The sequence below is a fragment of the Pleurodeles waltl genome, chromosome 3_1 (assembly GCF_031143425.1).
Source record: "Pleurodeles waltl isolate 20211129_DDA chromosome 3_1, aPleWal1.hap1.20221129, whole genome shotgun sequence".
In the NCBI taxonomy this organism is placed as follows: Eukaryota; Metazoa; Chordata; class Amphibia; order Caudata; family Salamandridae; genus Pleurodeles; species Pleurodeles waltl.
This window is the reverse complement of record NC_090440.1, coordinates 45,274,752-45,296,691: the sequence shown is the minus strand read 5'-3', so window position 1 is coordinate 45,296,691 and position 21,940 is coordinate 45,274,752.

Here is a 21,940-nt window from a genome sequence, read left to right as displayed (position 1 = left end):
TCTCACACCTGTCTATGGTGCTGAACTCTCACATACCTGCCTGTGTTGCTGAATTCCTAGCATCTCTCTCGCCTGTCAGGGGGACTGAACTCCCATCCTCTTTATCACACCTGCCGGTGGTGCTGATCTCCTCTCACACACACATGACTGAGGGACTGAACTCCTGTCCTCTTCCTCACACCTGCCAGTGGTGCTGTACTCCTCACACACACACACACACACACACACACACGCACTCACCCTTCCATGGTGCTGAACTCCTCTCAGACACCTGGCCTCTCTCTCACACCTGTCCATGGTGGTGAACCCCTTTCACACACCTTTCTGTGGTGCTGAACTCCTCTCACACACACACCTCTCCGTGGTGGCGAACTACTCTCAGTCATCCGGCCTCTCTTTCACACCTGTCCATGGTGCCCGAAGTCCTCTCCCACACCTGTCCATGGTGCTAAACTCTCACATACTTGCCTGTCGTGCTGAACTCCTAGCATCTTTCTTGTTTGTCAGAGGGACTGAATATCTGTCCTCTTTCTCACACTTGCCAGTGATGCTGAACTCCTCTCACACACCTGTCCAAGGGACTGAACTCCTGTCCTCTTTCTCACACCTGCCAGTGGTGCTGAACTCCTCTCACACACACACACACACACACCTATCCATGGTGCTGAACTCCTTTCAAACACCCGGCCTCTCTCTCACACCTGTCCATGGTGCTGTGCTCATCTCTCACACCTGTCCATGGTGCTTATCTCTCACATTCCTCTCTATGGTGCTGAGCTCCTAGGAACTCTCTCGCCTGTCCAAGGGACTGATCTCATGTACTTTTTCTCACACTTGCCAGTGGTACTAAACTCCCTCAGACACACTCAACTATCAATGGCGCTGAACTCCTCTCAGACACCCTCTCTGTCTCTCACACCTGTCCATGGTACTGAACTCCTCTTTCTTAGCTGCCTGTGGTGCTGAACTCCTTGCATCTTTCTCGCCTGTCAGAGAGACTGAATTCCTGTCCTCTTTCTCACACTTGACAGTGGTGCTGAACTCCTCTCACACACCTGTCCAAGTTACTGAACTCCTGTCCTCTTTCTCACACCTGCCAGTGGTGCTGAATTACTCTCACCCACACACACACGCCTATCCATGGTGCTGAACTCCTCTCAGACTCCCGGCCTCTCTCTCACACCTGTCCATGGTGCTGAACTCCTCTCTCACACTTGTCCATGGTGGTAAACTCTCCTATACCTGCCTTTGGTGCTGAACTCCTAGCATCTCTCTCACCTGTCAGAGGGAGCGAACTCCTCTCTTCTTTATCACACATGCCAATGGTGCTGAAATCCTCGCACACACCTCAATAGAGGACTGGACTCCTGTCCTCTTTCTCACACTTGCCAGACGTGCTGAACTCCTCTCTCACACACAAACACACCTGTCCGTGGTGCTGAACTCCTCTCAGACACCCGGCCTCTCTCTCACACCTGTCGATGGTGTTGAACTTTTCGCAGACAACTTGCCACTCTCTCTCACCTGTCCATGGTGCTGAGCTTCTCTCTCACACCTGTCCATGGTGCTGAACCCTCCCATACCTGCCTGTGGTGCTGAACTCCTAGCATCTCTCCCGCCTGTCAGAGCGACATCCAAACATACACACACACACACACCTGTCAATGGTGCTGAACTCCTCTCAGACACCCGGCCTCTCTCTCACACCTGTACATGGCGCTGAACTCCTCTCAGACACGCTGCCTCTCTCTCATTCCTGTCCTCTTTCTCACACTTGCCAATGGTGCTGAGCTCCTCTCTCACACCTGTCCATGGTGCTGAACCCTCACATACCTGCCTGTGGTGCTGAACTCCTAGCATCTGAGTCGCCTGTCAGGTCAGAGGAACTAAATTCCTCTCACATACACACACACAACTGTCCATGGTGCTGAACTCCTCTCAGACACCGGGGCTCTCACGTGTCCATGGTGCTGAACAACTCTCACACACCTTTCCGTGGTGCTGAACTCCTTTCAAACACCCGGCCTCTCTCTCACACCTGTCCATGGTGCTGTGCTCATCTCTCACACCTGTCCATGGTGCTTATCTCTCACATACCTCTCTATGGTGCTGAGCTCCTAGGAACTCTCTCGCCTGTCCAAGGGACTGATCTCATGTACTTTTTCTCACACTTGCCAGTGGTACTAAACGCCCCTCAGACACACTCAACTATCAATGGCGCTGAACTCCTCTCAGCACCCTCTCTGTCTCTCACACCTGTCCATGGTACTGAACTCCTCTTTCTTAGCTGCCTGTGGTGCTGAACTCCTTGCATCTTTCTCGCCTGTCAGAGAGACTGGACTCCTGTCCTCTTTCTCACACTTGCCAGACGTGCTGAACTCCTCTCTCACACACAAACACACCTGTCCGTGGTGCTGAACTCCTCTCAGACACCCGGCCTCTCTCTCACACCTGTCGATGGTGTTGAACTTTTCGCAGACAACTTGCCACTCTCTCTCACCTGTCCATGGTGCTGAGCTTCTCTCTCACACCTGTCCATGGTGCTGAACCCTCCCATACCTGCCTGTGGTGCTGAACTCCTAGCATCTCTCCCGCCTGTCAGAGCGACATCCAAACATACACACACACACACACCTGTCAATGGTGCTGAACTCCTCTCAGACACCCGGCCTCTCTCTCACACCTGTACATGGCGCTGAACTCCTCTCAGACACGCTGCCTCTCTCTCATTCCTGTCCTCTTTCTCACACTTGCCAATGGTGCTGAGCTCCTCTCTCACACCTGTCCATGGTGCTGAACCCTCACATACCTGCCTGTGGTGCTGAACTCCTAGCATCTGAGTCGCCTGTCAGGTCAGAGGAACTAAATTCCTCTCACATACACACACACAACTGTCCATGGTGCTGAACTCCTCTCAGACACCGGGGCTCTCACGTGTCCATGGTGCTGAACAACTCTCACACACCTTTCCGTGGTGCTGAACTCCTTTCAAACACCCGGCCTCTCTCTCACACCTGTCCATGGTGCTGTGCTCATCTCTCACACCTGTCCATGGTGCTTATCTCTCACATACCTCTCTATGGTGCTGAGCTCCTAGGAACTCTCTCGCCTGTCCAAGGGACTGATCTCATGTACTTTTTCTCACACTTGCCAGTGGTACTAAACGCCCCTCAGACACACTCAACTATCAATGGCGCTGAACTCCTCTCAGCACCCTCTCTGTCTCTCACACCTGTCCATGGTACTGAACTCCTCTTTCTTAGCTGCCTGTGGTGCTGAACTCCTTGCATCTTTCTCGCCTGTCAGAGAGACTGAATTCCTGTCCTCTTTCTCACACTTGACAGTGGTGCTGAACTCCTCTCACACACCTGTCCAAGTTACTGAACTCCTGTCCTCTTTCTCACACCTGCCAGTGGTGCTGAATTACTCTCACCCACACACACATGCCTATCCATGGTGCTGAACTCCTCTCAGACTCCCGGCCTCTCTCTCACACCTGTCCATGGTTCTGAACTCCTCTCTCACACTTGTCCATGGTGGTAAACTCTCCTATACCTGCCTTTGGTGCTGAACTCCTAGCATCTCTCTCACCTGTCAGAGGGAGTGAACTCCTCTCTTCTTTATCACACTTGCCAATGGTGCTGAAATCCTCGCACACACCTCAATAGAGGACTGGACTCCTGTCCTCTTTCTCACACTTGCCAGACGTGCTGAACTCCTCTCTCACACACAAACACACCTGTCCGTGGTGCTGAACTCCTCTCAGACACCCGGCCTCTCTCTCACACCTGTCGATGGTGTTGAACTTTTCGCAGACAACGTGCCACTCTCTCTCACGTGTCCATGGTGCTGAGCTTCTCTCTCACACCTGTCCATGGTGCTGAACCCTCCCATACCTGCCTGTGGTGCTGAACTCCTAGCATCTCTCTCGCCTGTCAGAGCGACATCCAAACATACACACACACACACACCTGTCTATGGTGCTGAACTCCTCTCAGACACCCGGCCTCTCTCTCACACCTGTACATGGCGCTGAACTCCTCTCAGACACGCTGCCTCTCTCTCATTCCTGTCCTCTTTCTCACACTTGCCAATGGTGCTGAGCTCCTCTCTCACACCTGTCCATGGTGCTGAATCCTCACATACCTGCCTGTGATGCTGAACTCCTAGCATCTGAGTCGCCTGTCAGGTCAGAGGGACTAAATTCCTCTCACACACACACACAACTGTCCATGGTGCTGAACTCCTCTCAGACACCGGGGCTCTCACGTGTCCATGGTGCTGAACAACTCTCACACACCTTTCCGTGGTGCTGAACTCCTCACAAACACACACACACAATTTGTCCATGGTGGCAAACTCCTCTCAGTCATCCGGCCTCTCTTTCACATCTGTCCATGGTGCTGAAGCCCTCTCTCACACCTGTCTATGGTGCTGAATTCCTAACTTTTCTCTCACTTGTCAGAGGGACTGAACTCCTGTCTTCTTTATCACACCTGCCAATGGTGCTGAAATCCTCTCACACACCTCAACAGCGGACTGGACTCCTGTCCTCTTTCTCACACTTGCCAGAGGTGCTGAACTCCTCTCTCACACACAAACACACCTGTCCGTGGTGCTGAACTCCTCTCGGACACCCAGCCGCTCTCTCACACCTGCCCATGGTGCTGAACTCTCACATACGTGCCTTTGTTGCTAAATTCCTAGCATCTAGCTCACTTCTCAGAGGGACTGAACTCCTCTCCTCTTTCTCACACTTGTCCATGGTGCTGAACTCTTCTCACACACACACACCTATCCATGGTGCTGAACTCCTCTCACACACATGCAAACACACCTGCCCATGGTGCTGAACTCTCACATACCTGCCTTTGTTGCTAAATTCCTAGCATCTAGCTCGCCTCTCTGAGGGACTGAACTCCTCTCCTCTTTCTCACACTTGTCCATGGTGCTGAACTCCTCTCACACACCTATCCATGGTGCTGAACTCCTCTCACACACATGCAAACACACCTGCCCATGGTGCTGAACTCTCACATAACTGCCTTTGTTGCTAAATTCCTAGCATTTAGAGGGACTGAACTCCTGTCCTCTTTCTCACACCTGAGAACTCCTGAACTCCTTTCACACACACCTGTCCATGTTGCTGAACTCCTCTCAGTCACCTGGTCTCTCTCTCACAGCTGTCTATGGTGCTGAACTCTCACATACCTGTCTGTGTTGCTGAATTCCTAGCATCTCTCTCGCCTGTCAGAGGGACTGAACTCCTGTCCTCTTTATCACACCTGCCAATGGTGCTGAACTCCTCTCACACACACAAGACAGAGGGACTGAACTCCTGTCCTCTTTCTCACACCTGCCAGTGGTTCTGTACTCCTCACACACACACACACACACACCTGTCCATGGTGCTGAACTCGTCTCAGACACCCGGCCTCTCTCTCACACCTGTCCATGGTCCTGAGCTCCTCTCTCACACCTGTCCATGCTGCTGAACCCTCACATACCTGCCTGTGGTGCTGAACTCCTAGCATCTCACTCGTCTGTCAGAGGGACTGAACTCCTATCCTCTTTCTCACACTTGTCCGTGCTGCTGAACTGCTCTCGCACACATGACTGAAGGACTGAACTCCTGTCCCCTTTCTCACTCCTGCCAGTGGTGCTGAACTCCTCTCACACACACACTCCTGTCCATGGTGTTGAACTCCTCTGAGACACCCGGCCTCTCTCTCACACCTGTCCATGGTGCTGAACCCCTTTCACACACCCTTCCTTGGTGCTGAACTCCTCTCACACTCTCACCTGTCCATGGTCGCGAACTCCTTTCAGACATCCGGCCTCTCTCTCAGACCTGTCCATGGTGCTGAGCTCCTCTCTCACACCTGTCCATGGTGCTGAACTCTCACATACCTGCCTGTGTTGCTAAATTCCTTGCATCCCACTTGTAGGAAAGTACCATCTTGTCTGGCATGTTACCCCTATTTTCACTGTATGTATGTTTGTTTTTGCTCTTGTGTCACTGGGATCCTGCTAGGCAGGACCCCAGTGCTCATAGTGTATGCCCTGTATGTGTTCCCTGTGTGGTGCCTAACTGTATCAATGAGGCTCTCCTAACCAGAACCTCAGTGTTTATGCTCTCTCTGCTTTCTAAAATTGTCACTGCAGGCTAGTGACTAATTTTACCAATTCTCATTGGCACACTGGTACACCCATATAATTTCCTTGTATATGGTACTTAGGTACCCAGGGTATTGGGGTTGCAGGAGATCCCTATGGGCAGCAGCATTTCTTTCGCCACCCATAGGGAGCTCAGACAATTCTTACACAGGCCTGCCACTGCAGCCTGAGTGAAATAACGTCCACGTTATTTCACAGCCATTTTTCACTGCACATAAGTAACTTATAAGTCACCTATATGTCTAACCCTCACTTGGTCAAGGTTGGGTGCCAAGTTACTTAGTGTGTGGGCACCCTGGCACTAGCAAAGGTGCCCCCACATCGTTCAGGGAAAATTCCCCGAACTTTGTGAGTGCGGGGACACCATTACACGTATGCACTGCACATAGGTCACTACCTATGTGTAGCATCACCATGGTAACTCCGAACATGGCCATGTAACATGTCTAAGATCATGGAATTGTCACCCCAATATCATTCTGGTATTGGGGGTACAATTCAATGATCCCCAGGGTCTCCAGCACAGAACCCGGGTACTGCCAAACTACCTTTCTGTGGTTTCCACTACAGCTGCTGCTGCTGCCAACCCATCAGACAGGATTATGCCCTCCTGGGGTCTGGGAAGCCCTGACCCAGGAAGGCAAAACAAAGGATTTCCTCTGAGAGAGGGTGTTACACCCTCTCCCTTTGGAAATAGGTGTGAAGGGCTTGGGAGGAGTAGCCTCCCCCAGCCTCTGGAAATGGTTTGATGGGCACAGATGGTGCCCATTTCTGCATAAGCCAGTCTACACTGGTTCAGGGATCCCCCAGCCCTGCTCTGGCACAAAACTGGACAAAGGAAAGGGGAGTGACCACTCCTCTGACCAGTACCTCCCAGGGGAGGTACCCAGAGCTCTTCCAGTGTGTCCCAGACCTCTGCCATCTTGGATTCAGAGGCGTTGGGGGCACACTGGACTGCTCTGAGTGGCCAGTGCCAGCAGGTGACGTCAGAGACCCCATCTGATAGGCTCTTACCTATCTTGGTAGCCAAACCTCCTTTCTTGGTAGCCAAACCTCCTTTTCTGGCTATTTAGGGTCTCTCCTCTGGGGTATTCTTCAGATAACGAATGCAAGAGCTCACCAGAATTCCTCTGCACTTCCCTCTTCGACTTCTGCCAAGGATCGACCGCTGACTGCTCCAGGACGCCTGTAAAACCGCAACAAAGTAGCAAGACGACTACCAGCAACATTGTAACACCTCATCCTACCGGCTTTCTCAACTGTTTCCTGGTGGTGCATGCTCTGAGGGCTCTCTGCCTTCATCCTGCACTGGAAGCCAAGAAGAAATCTCCCGTGGGTCGACGGGATCTTCCCCCTGGTAACGCAGGCACCAAAAAGCTGCATCACCGGTCCTCTGGGTACTCTCTCATCTTGACGAGCGTGGTCCCTGGAACACAGGAGCTAAATCCAAGTGACCCCCACAGTCCAGTTATCCTTCAGTCCAAGTTTGGTGGAGGTAAGTCCTTGCCTCCCCACAGCAAACAGCAAACCTGTGTACTGTGTGATTTGCAGCTGCTCCGGCTTCTGTGCACTTCTCCAAGGATTCCTTTGTGCACAGCCTAGCCTGGGCCCCCAGCACTCCGTACTGTAGTGCTCAACCCTCTGAGTTGGACTCCGACATCGTGGGACCTTCCTTTTGTGACTCTGGTTTCACATATCTTCTAAGTGCCTGCTCTGGTACTACCGCGGGTGCTGCCTGCTTCTGCGGGGGCTCTCTAAGTTGCTGAGTGCCCCCTCTGTCTCCTCCTCCAAGGGGCGACATCCTGGTCTTTCCTGGTCCCCAGCAACACCCAAAAACCTCTACCGCGACCCTTGCAGCTAGCAAGGCTTGTTTGCGGTATTTCTGCATGGAAACACATCTGCTACATCCACCACTCCGTGGGACACCTTCTATGCAAAGGAGAAGTTCCTAGCCCTTTTCGTTGTTGCAGAATCTTTGGCTTCTTCCACCCGGAGGCAGCCCTTTTGCACCTTCATCCGGGGTTTCCTGGGCTCCTGACCCCCCTGGACACTATCACGACTCTTGGACTTGGTCCCCTTGCCTTGCAGGTCCTCACGTCCAGGAATCCGTCTTCAGTGTTTTGCTGATGCTTGTGGTTCTTGAAGAATCCCCCTATCACGACTATTGTGTCTTTCTGGGGTTGTAGGGTAGCTTTTCTCCTACTTTTCAGAGTCTTGGGGTGGGGTATCTTGACTGTTTTCTTACAGTCCCAGCGACCCTATACAAGCTCCCATAGGTCTTGGGTCCATTCGTGATTCGCATTCCACTTTTGGAGAATATGGTTTGTGTTACCCCTAGACCTATGTTCACCTATTGCATCCTATTGTGATTCTACATTGTTTGCACTGCTTTTCTTTCTGTTATTTACCTGTTCTGGGTTTGTGTACATATAACTTGTGTATATTGCTTACCTCCTAAGTGAGGGTATTCTCTGAGATACTTTTGGCATATTGTCATAAAAATAAAGTACCTTTATTTTTAGTAACTCTGAGTATTGTGTTTTTTTATGATATTGTGCTATATGATATAAGTGCTATAGTAGGAGCTTTGCATGCCTCCTAGTTCAGCCTAAGCTGTTTTGCCCATAGCTACCTTCTATCAGGCTAAGCTGCTAGAAACAGCTCTATTCTACTAATAAGGGATAACTGGACCTGGCACAGGGTGTAAGTACCACAAGGTGCCCACTATAAGCCAGGCCTGCCTCCTACACCACTCGCCTGTCAGAGGGACTGAACTCCTGTCCTCTTTATAACACCTGCCAGTGGTGCTGAAATCTTCTTGCACACCTATCCGAGAGAATGAACAACTGTCCTCTTTCTCACACTTGCCAGTGGTGCTGAACTCCTTTCACACACACCTGTCCATGTTGCTAAACTCCTGTCAGTCACCAGGCCTCTCTCTCACACCTGTCTATAGTGCTGAACTCTCACATACCTGCCTGTGTTGCTGAATTCCTAGCATCTCTCTCGCCTGTCAGGGGGACTGAACTCCCGTCCTCTTTATCACACCTGCCAGTGGTGCTGATCTCCTCTCACACACACATGACTGAGGGACTGAACTCCTGTCCTCTTCCTCACACCTGCCAGTGGTGCTGTACTCCCCACACACACACGCACTCACCCTTCCATGGTGCTGAACTCCTCTCAGACACCTGGCCTCTCTCTCACACCTGTCCATGGTGGTGAACCCCTTTCACACACCTTTCTGTGGTGCTGAACTCCTCTCACACACACACCTCTCCGTGGTGGCGAACTCCACTCAGTCATCCGGCCTCTCTTTCACACCTGTCCATGGTCCTGAAGTCCTCTCCCACACCTGTCCATGGTGCTGAACTCTCACATAGTTGCCTGTCGTGCTGAACTCCTAGCATCTTTCTTGCTTGTCAGAGGGACTGAATATCTGTCCTCTTTCTCACACTTGCCAGTGGTGCTGAACTCCTCTCACACACCTGTCCAAGGGACTGAACTCCTGTCCTCTTTCTCACACCTGCCAGTGGTGCTGAACTCCTCTCACATACACACACACACACCTATCCATGGTGCTGAACTCCTTTCAAACACCCGGCCTCTCTCTCACACCTGTCCATTGTGCTGTGCTCATCTCTCACACCAGTCCATGGTGCTTATCTCTCACATACCTCTCCATGGTGTTGAGCTCCTAGGAACTCTCTCGCCTGTCCAAGGGGCTGATCTCATATACTTTTCCTCACACTTGCCAGTGGTACTAAACGCCCCTCAGACACACTCAACTATCCATGGCGCTGAACTCCTCTCAGACACCCTCTCTGTCTCTCACACCTGTCCATGGTGCTGAACTCCTCTTTCTTAGCTGCCTGTGGTGCTGAACTCCTTGCATCTTTCTCGCCTGTCAGAGAGACTGAATTCCTGTCCTCTTTCTCACACTTGACAGTGGTGCTGAACTCCTCTCACACACCTGTCCAAGGGACTGAACTCCTGTCCTCTTTCTCACACTTGACAGTGGTGCTGAACTCCTCTCACACACCTGTCCAAGGGACTGAACTCCTGTCCTCTTTCTCACACCTGCCAGTGGTGCTGAATTACTCTCACCCACAGACACACACACACGCCTATCCATGGTGCTGAACTCCTCTCAGACTCCCGGCCTCTCTCTCACACCTGTCCATGGTACTGAGCTCCTCTCTCACACCTGTCCATGGTGGTAAACTCTCCTATACCTGCCTTTGGTGCTGAACTCCTAGCATCTCACTCGTCTGTCAGAGGGACTGAACTCCTATCCTCTTTCTCACACTTGTCTGTGGTGCTGAACTCGTCTCACACACATGACTGAGGGACTGAACTCCTGTCCTGTTTCTCACACCTGCCAGTGGTGCTGAACTTCTCTCAAACACACACCTGGCCATGGTGTTGAACTCCTGAGACTCCCGAACTCTCTCTCACACCTGTCCATGGTGCTGAAATCCTGTCACACACATGTCCATGGGACTGAACTTCTGTTCTCTTTCTCACACTTACCAGTGGTGCTGAACTACTCTCACACACACTTGTGCATGGTACTGAACTCCTATCAGACACCGGGCTCTCTCTCACACCTGTCCATGGTGCTGAACTCTCACATACCTGCCTGTGTTTCTAAGTTCCTAGCATCTCTCTCGCCTGTCAGAGGGACTGAAATCCAGTCCTCTTTACCACACCTGCCAGTGGTGCTGAAATCCTATTGCACACCTGTACAAGGGACTGAACTACTGTTCTCTTTCTCACACTTGCCAGTGGTACTGAACTCCTCTCATACACACCTGTCCATGTTGCTGAACTCCTCTCAGTCACCCGGCCTCTGTCTCACACCTGTCTATGGTGCTGAACTCTCACATACCTGCCTGTGTTGCTGAATTCCTAGCATCTCTCTCGCCTGTCAGAGGGACTGAACTCCTGTCCTCTTTATCACACCTGCCAGTGGTGCTGAACTATCACACACACATGACTGAGGGGCTGAACTCCTGTCCTCTTCCTCACACCTGACAGTGGTGCTGTACTCCTCCCACACACACACACTCACCCTTCCATGGTGCTGAACTCCTCTCAGACACCTGGCCTCTCTCTCACACCTGTCCATGGTGGTGAACCCCTCTCACACACCTTTCTGTGGTGCTGAACTCCTCTCAAACACACACACCTCTCTGTGGTGGCGAACTCCTCTCAGTCATCCGGCCTCTCTTTCACACCTGTCCATGGTGCTGAAGTCCTCTCCCACACCTGTCCATGGTGCTGAACTCGCACATACTTGCCTGCCGTGCTGAACTCCTAGCATCTTTCTTGCTTGTCAGAGGGACTGAATATCTGTCCTCTTTCTCACACTTGCCAGTGGTGCTGAACTCCTCTCACACACCTGTCCAAGGGACTGAACTCCTGTCCTCTTTCTCACACCTGCCAGTGGTGCTGAACTCCTCTCACACACACACACACCTATCCATGGTGCTGAACTCCTTTCAAACACCCGGCCTCTCTCTCACACCTGTCCATGGTGCTGTGCTCATCTCTCACACCTTTCCATGGTGCTTATCTCTCACATACCTCCCCATGGTGCTGAGCTCCTAGGAACTCTCTCGTCTGTCCAAGAGACTGATCTCATGTACTTTTTCTCACACTTGCCAGTGGTACTAAACGCCCCTCAGACACACTCAACTATCCATGGCGCTGAACTCCTCTCAGACACCCTCTCTGTCTCTCACACCTGTCCATGGTGCCGAACTCCTCTTTCTTAGCTGCCTGTGGTGCTGAACTCCTAGCACCTTTCTCGCCTGTCAGAGAGACTGAATTCCTGTCCTCTTTCTCACACTTGACAGTGGTGCTGAACTCCTCTCACACACCTGTCCAAGGGACTGAACTCCTGTCCTCTTTCTCACACCTGCCAGTGGTGCTGAATTACTCTCACCCACACACACATGCCTATCCATGGTGCTGAACTCCTCTCAGACTCCCGGCCTCCCTCTCACACCTGTGTATGGTGCTGAACTCCTCTCTCATACTTGTCCATGGTGGTAAACTCTCCTATACCTGCATTTGGTGCTGAATTCCTAGTATCTCTCTCACCTGTCAGAGGGAGTGAACTCCTCTCTTCTTTATCACACCTGCCAATGGTGCTGAAATCCTCGCACACACCTCAATAGAGGACTGGACTCCTGTCCTCTTTCACACACTTGCCAGAGGTGCTGAACTCCTCTCTCACACACAAACACACCTGTCCGTGGTGCTGAACTCCTCTCGGACACCCGGCCTCTCTTTCACACCTGTCCATGGTGCTGAACTTTTCTTAGACAACTGGCCACTCTCTCTCACCTGTCCATGGTGCTGAGCTCCTCTCTCACACCTGTCCATGGTGGTGAACCCTCACATACCAGCCTGTGGTGCTGAACTCCTAGCATCTCTCTCAACTGTCAGAGGGACTGAACTCCTGTCCTCTTTAACACACCTGCCAGTGGTGCTGAAATCCTCTCACAGACCTGTCTGGGGGACTGAACTCCTGTCCTCTTTCTCACACTTGCCGCTGGTGGTGAACTCCTTCCAAACACACACACACACACACACATGTCCATGGTTCTGAACTCCTCTCAGCTACCCGGCCTCTCTATCACACCTGTCCATGGTGCTGAACTCCTCTCAGACACCCTGCCTCTCTCTCACACCTGTCCATGGTGCTGAGCTCCTCTGTCACACCTGTCCATGGGGCTGAACCCTCACATACATGCCTGTGGTGCTGATCTCCTAGCATCTCACTCGCCTGTCAGAGGGACTAAACTCCTGTCTTCTTTCTCACACTTGTCCGTGGTGCTGAACTCCTCTCACACACATGTCTGGGGGACTGAACTCCTGTCCTCTATCTTACACCTGCCAGTGGTGCTTGTGAGAAAGTAGCCTCTTTCTAGCCTTGTTACCCCCACTTTTGGCCTGTTTGTGAGTATATGCCAGGGTGTTTTCACTGTCTCACTGGGATCCTTCTAGCCAGGGCCCAGTGCTCATAGTGAAAACCCTATGTTGTCAGTATGTTTGTTATGTGTCACTGGGACCCTGCTAGCCAGGACCCCAGTGCTCATAAGTTTGTGGCCTTTATGTGTGTGTTCCCTGTGTGATGCCTAACTGTCTCACTGAGGCTCTGCTAACCAGAACCTCAGTGGTTATGCTCTCTCTGCTTTCCAAATTTGTCACTAACAGGCTAGTGACTAAATTTACCAATTCACATTGGCATACTGGTACACCCATATAATTCCCTAGTATATGGTACTGAGGTACCCAGGGTATTGGGGTTCCAGGAGATCCCTATGGGCTACAGCATTTCTTTTGCCACCCATAGGGAGCTCTGACAATTCTTACACAGGCCTGCCACTGCAGCCTACGTGAAATAACGTCCACGTTATTTCACAGCCATTTACCACTGCACTCAAGTAACTTATAAGTCACCTATATGCCTAGCCTTCACCTGGTGAAGGTTGGGTGCAAATTTACTTAGTGTGTGGGCACCCTGGCACTAGCTAAGGTGCCCCCACATCGTTCAGGGGAAATTCCCCAGACTTTGTGAGTGCGGGGACACCATTACACGCTTGCACTGTACATAGGTCACTACCTAGGTACAGCGTCACAATGGAAACTCCGAACATGGCCATGTAACATGTCTAAGATCATGCAATTGTCACCCCAATGCCATTCTGGCATTGGGGGGACAATTCCATGATCCCCCAGGTCTCTAGCACAGAACCCGGGTACTGCCAAACTTCCTTTTCAGGGTTTGCACTGCAGCTGCTGCTGCTGCAAACCCCTCAAACAGGTTTCTGCCCCCCTGGGGTCCAGGCAGCCCTGGCCCAGGAAGGCAGAACAAAGGATTTCCTCTGAGAGAGGGTGTAACACCCTCTCCCTTTGGAAATAGGTGTGAAGGCTGGGGAGGAGTAGCCTCCCCCAGCCTCTGGAAATGCTTTGATGGGCACAGATGGTGCCCATCTCTGCATAAGCCAGTCTACACCGGTTCAGGGATCCCCCAGCCCTGCTCTGGCGTGAAACTGGACAAAGGAAAGGGGAGTGACCACTCCCCTGACCTGCACCTCCCAGGGGAGGTGCCCAGAGCTCCTCCAGTGTGTCCCAGACCTCTGCCATCTTGGAAACAGAGGTGTTTGTGACACACTGGACTGCTCTGAGTGGCCAGTGCCAGCAGGTGACGTCAGAGGCTCCTTCTGATAGGCTCTTACCTCTCTTGGTAGCCAATCCTCCTTCCTAGGTAGTCAAACCTCCTTTTCTGGCTATTTAGGGTCTCTGCTTTGGGGATCTCACCAGATAACGAATACAAGAGGTCACCAGAGTTCCTCTGCATCTCCCTCTTCACCTTCTGCCAAAGGATCGACCGCTGACTGCTCAGGACGCCTGCAAAACCGCAACAAAGTAGCAAGACGACTACTAGCAACCTTGTATCGCTTCATCCTGCCGGCTTTCTCGACTGTTTCCAGGTGGTGCATGCTCTGGGGGTAGCCTGCCTCCTCTCTGCACCAGGAGCTCTGAAGAAATCTCCAGTGGGTCGACGGAATCTTCCCCCTGCAACCGCAGGCAACAAAAGACTGCATCACCGGTCCTCTGGGTCCCCTCTCAGTACGACGAGCGTGGTCCCTGGAACTCAGCAACTATGTCCAAGTGACTCCCACAGTCCAGTGACTCTTCAGTCCAAGTTTGGTGGAGGTAAGTCCTTGCCTCCCCACGCTAGACTTCATTGCAGTGTACCACGTGATATGCAGCTGCTCCGGCTCCTGTGCACTGTTCCAGGATTTCGTTTGTGCACAGCCAAGCCTGGGTCCCCAACACTCTAACCTGCAGTGCACAACCTTCTGAGTTGTCCTCCGGCGTCGTGGGACTCCCTTTTGTGACTTCGGGTGGACTCCAGTTCACTTTTCTTCTAAGTGCCTGTTCAGGTACTTCTGCGGGTGCTGCCTGCTTCTGTGAGGGCTCCCTGACTTGCTGGGCACCCCCTCTGTCTCCTCATCCAAGTGGCGACATCCTGGTCCCTCTTGGGCCACAGCAGCATCCAAAAACCTTAACCTTGACCCTTGCAGCTAGCAAGGCTTGCTTGTGGTCTTTCTGCATGGGAACACCTCTGCAAGCTTCTTCACCACGTGGGACATCCATCCTCCAAAGGGGAAGTTCCTAGTCCTCTTCGTTTTTGCAGAACACCAAGCTTCTTCCAACAGGTGGCAGCTTCCATGCACCCTCAGCTTGTGGCGACTCTTGGACTTGGTCCCCTTGTCTTACAGGTACTCAGGTCTGGAAATCCACTGTTGTTGCATTGCTGGTGTTTGTTCTTCCTGCAGAATCCCCCTATCACGACTTCTGTGCCCTCTGGGGGTAGTAGGTCCATTTTACACCTACCTTTCAGGGTCTTGGGGTGGGCTATTTTTCTAACCCTCACTGTTTTATGACAGTCCCAGCGACCTTTTACAAGCTCACATAGGTTTGGGGTCCATTCGTGATTCGCATTCCACTTTTGGAGTATATAATTTCTGTTGCCCCTATACCTATGTGCTCCTATTGCAATCTACTGTAATTTTACATTGCTTGCATTACTTCCTTTTGCTATTATCTGCATAATTTTGGTTTGTGTACATATATCTTGTGTGTATATATCTTATCCTCATACTGAGGGTACTCACTGAGATACTTTTGGCATATTGTCATAAAAATAAAGTACCTTTATTTTTAGTATATCTGTGTATTGTGTTTTCTTATGATATTGTGCATATGACACCAGTGGTATAGTAGGAGCTTTACATGTCTCCTAGTTCAGCCTAAGCTGCTTTGCCATAGCTACCTTCTATCAGCCTAAGCTGCTAGAAACACCTCTTCTACACTAATAAGGGATAACTGGACCTGGCACAAGGTGTAAGTACCTCTGGTACCCACTACAAGTCAGGCCAGCCTCCTACAGTGCTGAACTACTCTCACACACACACTTGTCCATGGTGCTGAACTCCTCTTAGACACCCGGCCTCTCTCCCTCACCTGTCCATGGTGCTAAATCCCTCTCACACACCTTTCCGTGGTGCTGAACTCCTCTCACACACATGTGTCCATGGTGGCGAACTCCTCTCAGTCATCCGTCCCCTCTTTCACATCTGTCCATGGTGCTGAAGTCCTCTTTTGCACCTGTCCATGGTGCTGACCTCTATATACCTGCCTGTGGTGGTACACTCCTAGTATCTTTCTCGCCTCTCACAGGGACTGAATTCCTGTCCACTTTCTCCCTCTTGCCAGTGGTGCTGAACTCCTCTCACACACCTGTCCAAGGGATTGAACTCCTGTCTTGTTTTTCTCACCTGCCAGTGGTGCTGAATTCCTCTCACACACACAACTAACCATGGTACTGAACTCCTCTCAGACACCCGGCCTGTCTGTCACACCTGTCCATGGTGCTGAATTCCTCTCAGTCACCCGGCCTCTCTCTCTCACACCCGTCCATGGTTCTGAACTTAGCTCTCACACCTGTCCACTGTGCTGAAATCTCACATACCTGCCTGGGGGGCTGAACTCCTAGCATGTCACTCGTCTGTCAGAGGGACTGAACACCTTTCCTCTTTCTTACACTTGTCAGAGGAACTGAACTCCTGTCCTCTTTATCACACCTGCCAGTGGTGCTGAAATCCACTTGCACAGCTGACTGAGGTACTAAACTCCTGTCCTCTTTCTCACACTTGCCAGTGGTGCTGAGCTCCTCTCACACACGGATGTCCATGGTGCTGCACTCCTCTCAGACACCCGGCCTCTCTCTCACACCTGTCCATGGTGCTGAGCTCCTCTATCACACCTGTCCATGATGCTAAACCCTCACATACCTGCCTGGGGTCTGAACTCCTAGCATGTAACTCGTCTGTCAGAGGGACTGAACACCTTTCCTCTTTCTTACACTTGTCAGAGGTGCTGAACTCCCCTTACACGCATGACTGAGGGACTGAACTCCTATCCTCTTTTTCACACCTACCAGTGGTGCTGAGCTCTTCTCACCCACACACCTGTCCGTGGTGCTGAACTCCTCTCAGACACCCAGCCTCTCTCTCACACCTGTCCATGGTGCTGAACCCTTCTCACACACATTTCCGTGGTGCTGAACTCCTCTCACACACACCTGTCTATGGTGGCGAACTCCTCTGAGAGATCCAGCCTCTCTTTCACACCTGTCCATGGTGCTGAAGTCCTCTCTCACACCTGTCCATGGTGCTGAACTCTCACATACTGAACTCCTAGCATCTTTGCTGCTGAACTCTCACATACCTACCTGTGGTGCTGAACTACTAGCATCTTTTTCACCTCTCAGAGGGACTGAATACCTGTCCTGTCTCTCACACTTGCCAGTGGTGCTGAACTCCTCTCACACACCAATCCAAGGGACTGAACTCCTGTCCTGTTTTTCTCACCTGCCAGTGGTGCTGAACTCCTGTCACACACACACACCTAACCATGGCGCTGAACTCCTCTCAGAAACCCGCTCTGTGTGTCACACCTCTCCATGGTGCTGAATTCCTCTCAGACACCCGGCTTCTCGCTCTCACACCCGTCCATGGTTCTGAACTTCTCTCTCACAGCTGTCCATGGTGCTGAACTCTCACATACCTGCTTGTGGTGGTGAATTCCTAGCATCTCTCTCGCCTGTCAGAGGGACTGAACTCCTGTCCTCTTTATCACTCCTGCCAGTGGTGTTGAACTCCTCTTACACACCTGACTCTGGGACTGAACTCCTGTCCTCTTTCTCATACTTGCCCGTGTTAGTGAACTCCTCCAACACACACACACCTGTCCATGGTGCTGAACTCCTCTCAGACACCCGGCCTCTCTCTCACACCTGTCCATGGTGCTGAACACCTCTCACACACCCTGCCTTTCTCTCACACCTGTCCATGGTGCTAAACCCATCTCACACACCCTGCCTCTCTCTCACACCTGTCCATGGTGCTGAGCTCCTCTCTCACACCTGTCCATGGTGCTGAACCCTCACATACCTGCCTGTGGTGCTGAACTCCTAGCATCTCTCTCGCCTGTCAGAGGGACTGAATTCCTGTCCTCTTCCTCACACTTGCCAGTGGCGCTGAACTCCTCACACACACCTGTCCAAGGGACTGAAGTCCTGTCCTCTTTCTCGTACCTGCCAATGTTGCTGAACTCCTCTCACACACACACACCTATCCTTTGTGCTGAACTCCTCTAGAACACCCGGCCTCTCTCACACCTGTCCATGGGACTGAACTCCTGTCCTTTTTCTCACACTTGCCAGTGGTGCTGAACGCCTCTCACTCACACACACACACACACACAACTGTCCATGGTGCTGAACTCCTCTCAGACACCCGGCCAGTCTCTTACACCTGTTCATGGTACTGAACTTCTCTCTCACACCTGTCCAACAGACTGAACTACTGTCCTCTTTCTCGCATCTGCCAGTGGTGCTGAACTCCTCTCACACACAGCTATCCATGGTGCTGAATTCCTCTCACTCACATCTGTCTATGGTGCTAAACTCTTCTCAGACAACCGGCCTCTCTCTCACACCTGTCCATGGAGCTGAACTTCCACAATCCTGCCTGTGTTGCTAAATTCCTAGCATCTCTCACCTGTCAGAGGGACTGAATTCCTGTCCTCTTTATCACACCTGACAGTGGCACTGAAATCTGCTCGCACACCTGTCTGAGGAACTGAACTCCTGTCCTCTTTCTCACACTTGCCAGTGGAGCTGAACTCCTCTCACACACACCTGTACATGGTGCTGAACTCCTCTTAGACACCCGGCCTCTCTGTCACGCCTGTCCATGGTGCTGCGCTCCTCTCTCACACCTGTCCATGGTGCTGAACCCTCACATACCTGACTGTGGTGCTGAACTCCTAGCATCTCACTCGCCTGTAAGAGGGACTGAACTCCTATCGTCTTTCTCACGCCTACCAGGGGTACTGAACTCCTCTCACACACACACCTGTCCATAGTGCTGAACTCCTCTCAGACACCCAGCCTCTCAATCACACCTGTCTATGGTACTGAACCACTCTCACACTCCTTTTTGTGGTACTGAACTCCTCTCACACACACACACCTGTTTATGGTGGTGAACTCCTCTCAGACATCCAGCCTCTCTTTCACACTTGTCCATGGTGCTGAAGTCCTCTCTCACACCTGTCCATGGTGCTGAACTCTCACATACCTGCCTGTGGTGCTGAACTCCCAGCATCTTTCTCGCCTGTCGAAGGGTCTGAATTCCTGTCCTCTATCTCACACTTGCCAGTGGTGCTGAACTCCTCTTACACACTTGTCCAAGGTACTGAACTCCTGTCCTCTTTCTCTCACCTGCCAGTGGTGCTTAACTCCTCTCACACGCACACACACACACACACACACACATACACACACACACAAACCTATCCATGGTGCTGAACTCCTCTCAGACACCCGGCGCCTCTCTTACACCTCTACATGGTGCTGCGCTCCTCTCTCACACCTGTCCATGGTGCTGAACTCCTAACATCTCTCTCACCTGTCAGAGGGACTGAACTCCTTTCTTCTTTATCACACCTGCCAGTGGTGCTGAAATCCTCTCACACACCTTTTCAAGGGACTAGACTCCTGTCCTCTTTCTCACTCCTTCCAGAGGTGTTGAACTCCTCTCTCACACACCTGTCCATGGTGCTGAACTCCTCTCAGAAACCCGCTCTGTGTGTCACACCTGTCCATGGTGCTGAATTCCTCTCAGACACCCGGCTTCTCTCTCTCACACCCGTCCATGGTTCTGAACTTCTCTCTCACAGCTGTCCATGGTGCTGAACTCTCACATACCTGCTTGTGGTGGTGAATTCCTAGCATCTCTCTCGCCTGTCAGAGGGACTGAACTCCTGTCCTCTTTATCACTCCTGCCAGTGGTGTTGAACTCCTCTTACACACCTGACTCTGGGACTGAACTCCTGTCCTCTTTCTCATACTTGCCTGTGTTAGTGAACTCCTCCAACACACACACCTGTCCATGGTGCTGAACTCCTCTCAGACACCCGGCCTCTCTCTCACACCTGTCCATGGTGCTGAACACCTCTCACACACCCTGCCTTTCTCTCACACCTGTCCATGGTGCTAAACCCATCTCACACACCCTGCCTCTCTCTCAAACCTGTCCATGGTGCTGAGCTCCTCTTTCACACCTGTCCATGGTGCTGAACCCTCACATACCTGCCTGTGGTGCTGAACTCCTAGCATCTCTCTAGCCTGTCAGAGGGACTGAATTCCTGTCCTCTTCCTCACACTTGCCAGTGGCGCTGAACTCCTCACACACACCTGTCCAAGGGACTGAAGTCCTGTCCTCTTTCTCGTACCTGCCAATGTTGCTGAACTCCTCTCACACACACACACCTATCCTTTGTGCTGAACTCCTCTAGAACACCCGGCCTCTCTCACACCTGTCCACAGGACTGAACTCCTGTCCTTTTTATCACACTTGCCAGTGGTGCTGAACACCTCTCACTCACACACACACACAACTGTCCATGGTGCTGAACTCCTCTCAGACACCCGGCCAGTCTCTTAAACCTGTTCATGGTACTGAACTTCTCTCTCACACCTGTCCAACAGACTGAACTACTGTCCTCTTTCTCGCATCTGCCAGTGGTGCTGAACTCCTCTCACACACAGCTATCCATGGTGCTGAATTCCTCTCACTCACATCTGTCTATGGTGCTAAACTCTTCTCAGACAACCGGCCTCTCTCTCACACCTGTCCATGGTGCTGAACTTCCACAATCCTGCCTGTGTTGCTAAATTCCTAGCATCTCTCACCTGTCAGAGGGACTGAATTCCTGTCCTCTTTATCACACCTGACAGTGGCACTGAAATCTGCTCGCACACCTGTCTGAGGAACTGAACTCCTGTCCTCTTTCTCACACTTGCCAGTGGAGCTGAACTCCTCTCACACACACCTGTACATGGTGCTGAACTCCTCTTAGACACCCGGCCTCTCTGTCACGCCCGTCCATGGTGCTGAGCTCCTCTCTCACACCTGTCCATGGTGCTGAACCCTCACATACCTGACTGTGGTGCTGAACTCCTAGCATCTCACTCGCCTCTAAGAGGGACTGAACTCCTATCGTCTTTCTCACGCCTACCAGGGGTACTGAACTCCTCTCACACACACACACCTGTCCATAGTGCTGAACTCCTCTCAGACACCCAGCCTCTCAATCACACCTGTCTATGGTACTGAACCACTCTCACACTCCTTTTTGTGGTACTGAACTCCTCTCACACACACACACCTGTTTATGGTGGTGAACTCCTCTCAGACATCCAGCCTCTCTTTCACACTTGTCCATGGTGCTGAAGTCCTCTCTCACACCTGTCCATGGTGCTGAACTCTCACACACCTGCCTGTGGTGCTGAACTCCCAGCATCTTTCTCGCCTGTCGAAGGGTCTGAATTCCTGTCCTCTATCTCACACTTGCCAGTGGTGCTGAACTCCTCTTACACACTTGTCCAAGGTACTGAACTCCTGTCCTCTTTCTCTCACCTGCCAGTGGTGCTTAACTCCTCTCACACGCACACGCACACACACACACACACACACACACAAACCTATCCATGGTGCTGAACTCCTCTCAGACACCCGGCGCCTCTCTTACACCTCTACATGGTGCTGCACTCCTCTCTCACACCTGTCCATGGTGCTGAACTCCTAACATCTCTCTCACCTGTCAGAGG